Below are 9,426 nucleotides of genomic sequence, written 5' to 3'. Positions count from 1 at the left end.
GTAGATTTTGGGAGTTCAGCCACCATGATAGGGAGGATCTCACATGAGAGGGAAGGGGAATCTTCCTGGTTAAGGCCATCTGGCGTCCTCTTGAGTATTCTCGTATGGGCTTGGGCCCAGGAGACTGCTTGGATGCATGATGTCAATGAACCCAGGATTGACAGAGTCTCTTAGAGTCAGGGTTTTTTGATTTCTGAACCTGGAGATCCTGTCCACAAGATAGATCTGACGGTCCTTGGGTAGAAAGGACATTCTCTTCTCCGAGTCTAGAAGGATTCCTAGGAATTTCTTCTGTGGAGAAGGCTGGAGGTCTGATTTTGCCAGATTCGGGTTCCACCCGAGCGATCCTAGGATGTCGAGGACCCTTGTCACATCCTGATTGAGGCGTGAAGCGGATGGGGCGACGATAAGAAAATCATCCAGGTATGGGATGATACACACCCCCTGTTGACGAATAAAGATTACCGCTTCTGACATAATCTTGGTGAAGATTCGTGGAGCAGACTAGACTCCGAATGGAAGAACATTGAATTGGTAATGGCTGATCCATTTGTTTTGGGAAATCGCGGACCTGAGGAACTTCCTCTGATCTGGATGTATCGGCACATGGTAGTATGCGTCCCTCAGGTCCAGTGTCGCCATCACCCAGTCCTGACCGATCAGCGGAATTGCTGATCTGATCGATTCCATTTTGAATCTTCGGTATCTTATTACCTGATTCAGAGGTTTCAGGATTATAATGATACGGTGTTTCCCGGAGGGTTTTTTCACCAAAAAGAGGTGGGAATAGTGACCCTCTCCTATTTCCTGATGTGGTACATGGGAAACCACCTCCGCCTAAAGCAGGTTTAAGATATCCGGCATCAGAGATTCCCAAAGTCCCGGAGATTGTAGGGAAGTGATAGCCAGACGGTGAGGAGGACTCTCGAACTCCAATCTTAGGCCCTCCCATATGGTACGCAGGACCCACTGATTTGTGGTGATCGTCTGCCACTGGGAGAGGAATCCCGAGAGTCGACCTCCGACCGGAGAGCAGTCATTGCTTCTCAGAGGTCTGTTGAGGTTAGGGGACCAGGATATTTCTGGCTTTTCCTCCCTTGGGGTAACTCCACCTTCCCGATTTGCCTTTACCCCTGTAATTTTGCTGGGGGGTTTGGTCACGGGGGGGAACGAAAAAAACGCTTTCTAGAGTTCTTTTGTTCCGGAAGGACCTTCTTATCTGAAGCTTTGTCCAAGATTTCGTACAGAACTGGCCCAAATACGTAATGACCCTGGAAAGGAATACCGCAAAGCTTAGACTTTGAAGTAATATCGCCTCCCCAGGAATTAAGCCACAAAGCCCTTCTAGCTGAATTAATGAGAACCGCTGATTTATCGGCAACTCGTACTGATTCTGCGGAGTCGTCCGCGAGGAATCCAGTTGCCTTCTGGAGCAGAGGGAGAGAATTAAGAATCTCTTCTCTGGGTGTACCTTGTACCAGGTGATTCTCCAATGTACGCAGCCACAGAAATAAGGATCTGGCTACACATGTTGAGGCCACGTTAGATCTTAGTAAATTTGTTTAAGTGTCCCAAGATTTCCTCAATAAGCTTTCAGTCTTGCGATCCATGGGATCTTTCAGCTGGGAGGAATCTTCAAAGGGTAGGGACGTTTTTTTTGGTCACCCTTGATACCTGAACATCAACCTTGGGCATTTCAAAAAGAGAACAGTCTCCCTCAAGGGGAAAACGGTTCTTGAACTCTGATGGGACATTTAACCCTTTCTCTGGAAGGCCCCACTCATGGAGGATAAGGCTTTCGATGTTTTCGTGTATGGGGAATACCTTTACTGACTTAGGTTTTAGACCCCCGAACATGTCATCCTGTACAGAATGGCCCTCCACCTCCTCTTCCACCCCCATGGTGCCCCTCACCATAGACACTAATTCCTCCAAATCCTCGGAGGAAAAGAGATATTTTTTATTATCTGATCTGGGAGCAGAAGTAGAGGCAGAACTCTCATTCTCCCAAATGTCCTCTGACTCTGAAGTATGTAATTCTCCTGAGACAGAGACTACTGGGGCTGTCTTCCTTTTCTTAGGAGGGGGAGGCTGCAGTGTCGGAGGCTGGGAAAAGGCCGCCATGGAGGACTGAACCTCCTGCCTGATGAGAGTTCTGATGCTGTCCATAAGGCTAGGGTCACATTGCGTTAGTGCAATCCGTTTAGCGCTAGCGGATTGCGCTAACGCAATGTTTTCTATGGGGCTGCGGTCGGGGTCGCGGTAACGTCCCCGCTCTCGCAGATCCCCGATCTGCGAGAGCGGGGAACGGACCGCGGGCGCGCCTCGGACGCTGCTTGCAGCGTCCGCGGCGCGCCAGGAAACACCGGCGCGTCGCTAGCGCGTGCCGAAAATGGCACGCGCTAGTGAAGCGCGTTCCCATTGCCTTCAATGGGCGCGTTAACGGACGCGTTGCACGGCGTTAATTTCGCCGTGCAACGCTGTCCGTTAAACGCGGTCCCATAACGCAATGGGAACCCAGCCTAAGTTAGGGCTGTTCAGTACGCAGAACATCATCTGTGCATGGCTGGCAGAGCTTCTTTTTATATGTGGATGGAAGCTTGGATGCACATGCAGCACACTTGCGGCTGGGCACCTTATCCTTCTTAGGGGCAGAGACCTTGTCTCCCTAAAAAGAGAAAGTCGGACTAAGTTGCTTAAATTAAAAAATGGACAGCAAGGGACATCATCCCACTACTTACAGCAGGGGGGTGAACGCTGGGCTCCGCAGAAGCAGAGTGAAGGGGTTTGTCGCCATCCATATGGTCAGAGGTCCTGACTACAGAGGGTCACAGACAGGTGGTCTTACCTGGAGGCATCCCTAGCCAGGAATAAATAGTATACCGAGGCTCCCAGCGAGATTGGTGGTGCTCCTCCTCCTCGTTAGGGTCCGTCGGGGAGGGGGGGGGTCAGATACGCCCGACCATGCCGCCACTGGATGTCCTGGGCAAGGACGCTGATCTGTGCGCGCGGGAGCTGCAGTGTATGGCGCCGGGGAAAAAACGGAAGTTCAGGTGCGCGCGTGCCAGCACCAGCGTGGAGGAAGGAGGATGCCGTGGAGCTGCAGGAGGACCCCAGAGCACCGCCCTGCTTTGCCTCTCTAGAGAGGCGCGGGAAGGGCGGGCGAAGGTCCCAAGTCACGTGGAGATCACGGAGATGGGAGCAGTCTGAAGGAGGAGGAGAGCGGAGCCCCTGACCTCGACTGCCCGGCTAGAAAGGTAACAGTGCTCCCGATCACTGGCCACGGCAGCACTATCAGAGAACCTCTTCATGCCCCATAGGGGACAGGAAAAACACTGGTGGTTGCAGTAAGGGGAGGGGTATTTATCCTGTTTGTTTCCTGTCCCCTATTAGGGCAGGGAGACATCCTCCGATACTGCTGTCGTGGAAGGTGACTAGAGAAATATAAAACTTGTTACATCTGTTATATATCGGCGCTAACTCTAAGCCCAAGGGAAGGGCGATCCTCCAGCCTTGGTTCCTTAGAGGTTTCCACCACAGGAGGTTTTTCCTCTCCTGAGTGCTGGAGGGTGACTCTTCGTGAGTCAGGGATTGTGCCATTTTTGGTGTCATGTGAATGTAAATAAAACGGAGAATGTTTGACACCTAATTACAATGCTTTGTATATTTATTTTGTGTGCGTCTGTGTGATTCATTTTGTTTGGGAGTCGGGGTCCATCACATGTCACTGTGTAATAGGGCCGGACATCTGCTGGCCAGTTTTGCCCCAGGGGTTGTTCCTGCTCTGCTGAATATCATGCAGCAGAGAAGACAAGCAAGTGTGCACTCATCATTGGAATAAGGACTTACATTACAGCAGGATTACAAGCAGCTTCCTTGCCTCATTCACACAGTGAGTATTTTGGCCAGTATTTTACATCAGTATTTGTCAGCTAAAAAAATAGAGAGGAGCAAACACTGAGAAAAATAATAACTGAATGACTTTCACCTCTTCTGTGTTTTGGATCCACTCCTGGAGTCTGTTAAATACTGATGCAAAATATCGCCATGTAAAAGTGCTGTAAATCCTTTCTGACTTCATCATTACATTGATGACAGCGATGCAGTCAGTATCTTAGGTCAGTGACTCTGCTTGAGTTGACATCATAAGCTGCTGAGCTCACTAATTGCCTGCATCGATGTGAAGTCGGCGCTGCGGACAATAATACATACCATGGGTGGCACAAGAGATTCAGCCCTGGAGTAGGGAAGGGTGTGTAAAGTACAGGGGAGCAGACAAATACCCGGTATTGCTCCGCCACATGCCCGGTAGAACCTACACAGTGGTACACATTGGGGCGGCAGCAGTACAGGACCTCCTCACACAAATACCCCGGTATTACTCCGCCACATGCCCGGTAGAACCTATACAGCAGTACACATTGGGGCGGCAGCAGTACAGGACTTCCTCACACATAAATACCTGGTATTACTCCGCCACATGCCCGGTAGAACCTACACAGTGGTACACATTGGGGCGGCAGCAGTACAGGACTTCCTCACACATAAATACCCCGGTATTACTCTGCCACATGCGTGGTAGAACCTATACAGTAGAACACATTGGGGCGACCCCAGTACAGGACCTCCTCACACATAAATACCCCGATATTACTCCGCCACATGCGTGGTAGAACCTATAGAGTAGAACACATTGGGGCGACCCCAGTACAGGACCTCCTCACACATAAATACCCCGGTATTACTCCGCCACATGCCCGGTAGAACCTATACAGCAGTACACATTGGGGCAGCAGCAGTACAGGACCTCCTCACACATTAATACCCCGATATTACTCCGCCACATACCCGGTAGAACCTATATAGTAGAACAAATTGGGGCGGCAGCAGTACAGGACCTCCTCACACATAAATACCCCGGTATTACTCGCCACATGCCCGGTACAACCTATACAGCAGTACACATTGGGGCGGCAGCAGTACAGGACCTCCTCACACATAAATACCCCGGTATTACTCCGCCACATGCCCGGTAGAACCTATACAGCAGTACACATTGGGGCGGCAACAGTACAGGACCTCCTCACACAAATACCCCGGTATTACTCCGCCACATGCCCTGTAGAACCTATACAGCAGTACACATTGGGGTGGCAGCAGTACAGGACCTCCTCACACACAAATACCCCGGTATTACTCCGCCACATGCCCGGTAGAACCTATACAGCAGTACCGGACCTCCTCACACATAAATACCCTGGTATTACTCTGCCACATGCCCGGTACAACCCATACAGCAGTACACATTGGGGAGGCAGCAGTACAGGACCTCCTAACACATAAATACCCCGGTATTACTCCGCCACATGCCCGGTAGAACCTATAGTACACATTGGGGAGGCAGCCGTTCAGGACCTCCTCACACATAAATACCCCGGTATTACTCAGCTACATGCCCGGTAGAACCTATACAGTAGTACACATCGGGGAGGCAGCAGTACAGGACCTCCTCACACATAAATACCCCGGTATTACTCCGCCACATGCCCGGTAGAACCTATACAGCAGTACACACTGGGGCGGCAGCAGTACAGGACCTCCTCACACATAAACACCCCGGTATTACTCCGCCACATGCCTCGTGCTTCCTACACCTGCTAAACACAACATTGCAGTCAGGACTACATCTTTCTACTGCACGCAGTCGCAGTGTCAGTGACAAGGACCGCCCCCTCTCCCGCCCGCCTACTGGAGGGCCTAGAGGTCTCGCTATTGGCGGCCGGGAGCTGTCAGGGAAGCCCGCCCCCGTAGAGAGGGTGCTTGTCGTTGACTGGACAGTCTCGCTGTCACTCCCAGAGAGCAGTGGGCGGTGCTTGTGTGGGAGTCTGTGCCTGCCTGAACTTCCATGTTATTATGTGACTGAGGTGGTCGCGCAGGTCGGAGACGGGTCCAGGTGAGTGGTCGCCGCTCTGCGCCCCTCTCACTGTGGCTTCCGGTACACGACTGGCTGCGGTGTGGCGGCTAGCTGGCCGAGGTATCAGGGCACTGGTGCCAGGGGCAGTGCAGGAGCCAGTGGCGGCAGGAAGGGATTACTGTGCTGGAGGCTGTATTCTCAGTGGGCACAGCGCCGTGGTGTGATCGTCTGCAGGGGTCAGTTATTTCCAGTTTTGGGACCATAAACAATAAAATCTCCCAGTCCCGGATCCAGCTGATCACAGACCCCTCAGGGTTGGCTCACTGTGTGACTGGTCCAGGTTTTTTCTGTTACTGATGACCACGTGATGTGTGACTAGAGAACCGCTGCCATCATCAGGGCCCAGTAGCAGGACATGTTCACAGCCCCTGCCATCTGCGAGGAGCCCACTAAACCAAGGGGTGCCGACATCTGCACTATGATGAGCCACCGTGCTGTGATAGCGTGTCACCTGCGTGTGCCCGGGACTGCATGGCACACAACACATGCTGGGTGGGCCAACAAGCAATGATGTGTCTGACAGCCCCGGGGACTCGAGCATGCTCAGATAACACCTTCGCTCATCACAAATCAAGGCCCCACCAATATACTTTGACAACCTCTTGAACTGCTAAGCACTTGGTTTTCAGGAACTGTATGTTACCGGTGGTTTTGAGGTTAATAATAATATCCCCAGTGCCACCATCTCTAATCTCCCACGAATCTATCTGTGTATAGTGAGTGTATTATGTCCTGGATCTAGGGCTGTTCTGCTCCGCTTCTCGGTGCTGTCACCGCTCCGCACACTCTTCGGGTTATACTGCGCTCTACTACATTGTAAGCCTAAGGAGCATCAAAATGGGCTTCCGTAGACTCCCTCTGACCAAGGTTATACTATGGGGCAGTACAGAGCTGCAATTTTTTATTTTTTTTTCCCCTCATGCCGAATTTGATATGAGAAAACAATCACAACATGCTGTTAGTACATTTGATGATCGGATCACACTCCCCCATACAAGTCTCTGGGTGAAAAGTCAGACTGCACTTGTATGTCATCTGAGTGCAGTCCGATGTATGCTCACAGACACAATGGGCAAGATGAAGAAATTCTGTTCTCCATCTTCCCCACACCTGTGCTGCAATTCTCTCATGTGACAGAATCAGGTGACACTCAGAACAAACTCTGACAAGTTGGCATAATCGCCCCGAATCTCTTTCACAAGAGAACGTGCGCTTGTGTGACCCGGCCTCAATGAGACTTCCGGTTCACACACAGAGCAAACCGGAGAGTCTGAATTGCGGTGACGTTACTGAGAAGCAGAGCAGATCGGCGCTAGATCCAGAAGAGAGCAGCAGTAGGGGAGTATATTACTACATGACATACACATGTTTAATGAAACAAATATTAATGAGGGGGCTTTTTTAATATGATTTTTGGTAATTTTGATTTGTGAAGTTGGTAATGCCCATGTCTCTTATGATGTAGTAGAGTAGGTAATGCTACCATCTCTTGGCGCATAGTGAAGTAGTTAACTTTCCTGCCTCTAGTGGTATGGTGTAGTGAAATAGTTAAAGGCCTAGTCCTTGGTGGTATAATGGAGTAGTTTATAAAATGATCCCTTGTGCTATAGTGTAGTACAGTAGTACCATGATCTGTGGTGTAATGGAGTTGGTAGTGCCGCCATCCCTGGTGTGATGGAGTAGGTAGTGCCGCCATCCCTGGTGTGATGGAGTAGGTAGTGCCGCCATCCCTGGTGTGATGGAGTAGGTAGTGCCGCCATCCCTGGTGTGATGGAGTAGGTAGTGCCGCCATCCCTGGTGTGATGGAGTAGGTAGTGCCGCCATCCCTGGTGTGATGGAGTAGGTAGTGCCGCCATCCCTGGTGTGATGGAGTAGGTAGTGCCGCCATCCCTGGTGTGATGGAGTAGGTAGTGCCGCCATCCCTGGCGCTATGGTGTGATGGAGTAGGCAATGCCCCCATCCCTGGCGCTATGGTGTGATGGAGTAGGCAATGCCCCCATCCCTGGCGCTATGGTGTGATGGATGTGTTATCGCCATAATGTGCCATGAATATTTGCTAGATATGTGTCCCATTGGTAAGCCGTGTATGGATCTTCAGTATAGTTGTACCCTGACCCCCGTCCAATCTCATGAAGTGACTGTCATGTACTTACGTCTTCAGCCTGCTTTCTTAACCTCTTCTTCATTTGCAGATCTGAAGGCTGACTAAAATTTTATCCTTAAAGGGAACCTGTCACCAGTTTTGTGACATAGCAGCTACACATATCACCTTATTCAGCGTCTGCTATGCATCCCCTAAATCCTTATATAACCCCCTGACTCCCCTTGTATACTCATGAAAAGCCTTTGTAATTTCTGGTTAATCGTCTAATTCCGGTCTGATGGGCGTAGTATCGGGCCCCTACACCAGAAGTGTCATGTGCCGACACACGTACTTCATGTGCATGGAACTACATTTGCCAGCGCATGACACTGCTGGTTTCCTGCTTTGCCCACAGTTGGGAAAAGCATGCTGCGCAGGCGCGAAACGCAATATTTCTGAGCAGGCTCAAGATGTCGCATGAAGTAATGGCGAGCAACAGCCGATGAGAGTGATGTAGGGGCCCAATACCACGCCCATCGGACCAGACTTAGAAGATTACCATACAGCGCGGGAGAAATTACAAAGGCTTTTCGGGAGTACACAAGGGGAGTCGGGGTTATATAAGGATTAAGGGGATGCATAGCAGACGCTGAATAAGGGGACATGTGTAGCTGCTATGTCACAAACTGGTGACAGGTTCCCTTTAACTATTCCTTCTCCCCGTTCTACATAATTGTAGGGTATGGAGTAGTAATATCACTGGAGCAAAGGGTGTGCCTGTCACCCCAGTGGCCGGCTGCAGAATGGTGGACCCACTGTGCCTGTATACTGGACCCTTACAATAACCCTGTGGAGGATCTGCCCCTCTCCCGTCATGACCGAGATATATATATATATATATATATATATATATATATATATATATATATATATATATATATATATATATATATATATATATATATATATATATATAGCTCTACCGCAGCAGCTCGTCCTCCTGCAGGTGTATACATATCCTAGACCGTAAAGGCCAACACTACAGATTTGGTGCAGACTACTGTTCTCCGTTAGCAGCCATTTCTTGTCTAACTGTAGTGTTCTTCAAAAGTATTACTCAGCAGGATGTTCCAAAAAATGTCTTGTCCTCTTGACCCCTAGTAAGTCTCGCCTATCCCCAGTTCTGGGAGCCTCCAGAAACCTGTACGTACCTTACATAGGATGTAGATGGCCTGAGCTGCCGAGCCCAGTGATTACCGTAGATATGTTGAGGTAACGTCCCCACTGCCGCCGGTAAGTGGTCACTGGAGCTGTGGTGTAGATGGAGTCTCAGTGCTGGACTTACCGTAATTTTACCACAGGCATGCCG

General features: G+C 50.3%; 1 protein-coding gene across 2 annotated transcripts in view; it reads left to right on the top strand.

The window, feature by feature from the left end:
* The first annotated feature begins 5,848 nt into the window (after window positions 1–5,848).
* The window catches only part of HERC3 (HECT and RLD domain containing E3 ubiquitin protein ligase 3), a 132,256-nt gene continuing 128,678 nt past the window's right edge, over window positions 5,849–9,426 (top strand). For both annotated transcript variants that reach the window (XM_069743539.1, XM_069743538.1), the window contains exon 1: window positions 5,849–5,953. The gene's annotated coding sequence lies outside the window, so the exon portion shown is untranslated. The remainder of the gene's footprint in view (window positions 5,954–9,426) is intronic.

The sequence above is a fragment of the Ranitomeya imitator genome, chromosome 1 (genome assembly GCF_032444005.1).
Source record: "Ranitomeya imitator isolate aRanImi1 chromosome 1, aRanImi1.pri, whole genome shotgun sequence".
In the NCBI taxonomy this organism is placed as follows: domain Eukaryota; kingdom Metazoa; phylum Chordata; class Amphibia; order Anura; family Dendrobatidae; genus Ranitomeya; species Ranitomeya imitator.
Note: the sequence above shows the minus strand (reverse complement) of the source record. Positions and strands in the feature narration are given on the sequence as shown.